The sequence below is a fragment of the Cryptomeria japonica genome, chromosome 11 (genome assembly GCF_030272615.1).
Source record: "Cryptomeria japonica chromosome 11, Sugi_1.0, whole genome shotgun sequence".
Lineage (NCBI taxonomy): Eukaryota > Viridiplantae > Streptophyta > Pinopsida > Cupressales > Cupressaceae > Cryptomeria > Cryptomeria japonica.
This window is the reverse complement of record NC_081415.1, coordinates 352,465,492-352,468,728: the sequence shown is the minus strand read 5'-3', so window position 1 is coordinate 352,468,728 and position 3,237 is coordinate 352,465,492.

Genomic DNA, 3,237 nt, shown 5'->3' with positions numbered 1-3,237 from the left:
ATAGGGCTTTGAGATGCTTTAATTGCAACCAAGAAGGGAACCCGACCTCCATATTTCCTGAGAAAAGTGGTTCAATCACTCAAGGAGAAAGAAGAACACAACTGATCCAAGATAAGGATTGTGAAGTGTACACTCCCCAAATAGATTTGCAGACCCTAAGTTAGGAGAAAACCTCATGATGAGGAGGACACTACTTAAAACACCTACCACCCTAGAGCCACCACAGAGGAAGTCCTTATTTAGGACCACTTGCAAGTCAGGAGGAAAGGTATTTAGAGTCCTTATTTATTTAGGGTCTACTGAAAAATTTAGTGTCTCTTGAAATGGTAGAGAAATTGAAGATAAAAAGAACATCTCACCCTTTTCCTTATAGAGTTTCTTGGCTCACAAAAGGACAACAAACTTTGGTAGAAGAGCAAGCTTGGGTAGAATTTCAAATTGGGGATTATAAAGACAAAATTCTTTGTGATATTGTAACAATGGATGCATGTCACTTATTTTTTTGGAGACCTTGGCAATATAATTTAAAATCCCATCATGATGAACAAAGGAATACCTACACTATAACCAAGGATGGAATGACTATTACCTTGAGACCCCTGCGAGATAGCATCAATGAGAGAGGGCAGAATCGGTCCATTGTCATGTGTGTAGGAGGGAAAGAGTTATTGTATGTCATAAAGGAGAGAGACACCCCATGCTATGCCCTAGTCGTCCTACCTAAACATGAAGAGAAGGTGCAGAAAAAGACATCAGAAGTAGGTCCAAGAGAGGTGAAAGAATTTTTGGACAGATATAAAGGTATAAGTGTTGATGATTTGCCTAGAGAATTACCCCTTGATCAATCACCACATAGACTTCATCCTTGGCTCTACATTACCAAACAAAGCTTCCTATAAAATGACACCTATCCAGAATGAAGAAATTTCTAAACAAGTCCAAGAGTTGCTAGACAAAGGCTTGATAAGGAAGAGCCTAAGCCGTTGCGTTGTCCTTGCAGTTTTGGCTCTTAAGAAGGAGGGGACATGGAGGTGATGCACTGACTCAAGGGCCATTAATAAAATTACAATCAGATACCAGTTTCCCATGCCAAGAATAGAAGATTTGTTGGATTGCTTAGGAGGTGCAAGGTACTATTCAAAGATTGACCTCAAGAGCGGGTACCATCAAATCAGGATAAGGGTTGGAGATGAATGGAAAATGAAATTTAAAACAAATGAGGGACTCTATGAGTGGATGGTGATGCCCTTTGGTTTGAGTAACACCCCTAGTACCTTTATGAGGCTAATGAATGAAATTATAAAGCCTTTCATTGGGAAATTTGTAGTGGTGTATCTTGATGACATATTAGTGTTTAGTCGGACTAGAGAAGACCACCTAAATCATTTGGATCAAGTCTTGAAAAGATTGCATGAGGAAAAGTTAATGATAAATTTGGAGAAATGTGTTTTCTTGCAGGAGGAACTAATCTACTTAGGTTTTGTGATTTCTAAAGGCAACTTGAGGATGGATCCTGACAAGGTGGAGGCAATCATCAATTGGCCAACTCCTAGGACCCTTGGGGAGGTAAGGAGTTTCCATGGGCTGGCTACATTTTATAGGAAGTTCATTAAGAACTTTAATCAGATATGTGCTCCTATGTTGGAGACAATCAAAGATGGACAAAGATGTAAGTTTGCATGGACGAAGGTTGTAGGTGTGGCATTTGAACTCTTGAAGAAAAAGGTATCAGAACAACCCGTCCTTACTTTTCTTGATTTCAAAAAGATATTCACCATTGAGTATGATGCTTCTAACATGGCTATAGGAGCAGTGATCAGTCAAGAGGGTAGGCCCATTGCTTTCTTTAGTGAGAAGTTGAATGAGGCTAAGAGGAAGTACTCTTCTTATGATTTGGAGTTGTATGCTCTTGTACAAGCACTCAAGAAGTGGAGGTACTATTTATTACCCAGAGTTTGTGGTATACACTGATAATCAAGCCCTAAGTTACCTAAACAGTCAAGACAAACTGAACCATAGGCATATGAAGTGGGTGGAGTCACTTCAATCCTATACATTCACTATAAATCATAAAAAAGGACGGGCCAACAAGGTGGTGGATGCATTGAGCAGAAGAATACTCACCATACAAGAAGTGCAGTTGGAAAGTGTTGGGATAGATTCACTCAAGACCATGTACTAGGATGATGATGATTTCCATGAGGCATACAAGGCATGTACTGATTTTTCTAATTCATACCATGTTGAATTTTCTAAGTATCTACTCCAAGATGGGTTATTGTTTAAGGGTAGTCAATTGTGTGTGCCCAGGTGTTCCATGAGGAACAATATAGCGAAGGAGAAACACTGTGGAAGTTTTAGTGGCCACTTTGGCCTAGACAAAACATTGGAGCAGGTGAGGAGATACTATTATTGGCCAAGAATGCAATCAAACATTAGGAAGCTTGTTGAATCTTGTGTCATTTGTTAGAGGGCTAAAGGGGTAACCACAAATGCTGGCCTATACCAACCACTACCTATTCCAAACAAACCTTGGGATTGTGTTAGCATGGACTTTGTGATGGGATTGCCTAGGACACAAATGGGGTATGATAGTATATTTGTGGTAGTAGATAGGATCAGTAAAATGGCCCATTTTTTGCCTTGCAAAAGAACCAATGATGCCTCAAATGTTGCAGGACTTTTCTTCAAAGAAATAGTAAGGATCCATGGGTTACCATCAAACATTGTATCAGACAAAGATGTTAATTTTGTAGGGCACTTTTGGTGAACTTTATGGAGGAAATTGGGGAAAAATTTGTCTTTTACTTCTGCTTATCATCCCCAAATAGATGGTCAAACTGAAGTAATGAATAGGTCACTTGGTAATCTCCTAAGATGCCTTACCAAACAACATGGAGAGAAGTGGGATACAATTCTTCCTCAAGCAAAATATGCTTACAATGACTCCATTAACCGAAGCACAGGAAAAAGCCCTTTTCAAATAGTGTATGGTATACACCCTAGAGGAATTCTAGAACTCAGAAATTTGCCTAATGATGGCCAGAATAGTGCACTTGGTGAACAATTTGCAAAGAGTATAAGGGAGATTCATGATCAAGTCAAGGCCACATTGCAAAAATCAGTAGACAAATACAAAGAGCAGGCAAATAAAAGGACAAGGGATGTATAGTTTCAGATTTGATATTTGGTGTGGGCATATCTCAAGAAGGAAAGACTTCCTAAGGGTAAGCATAC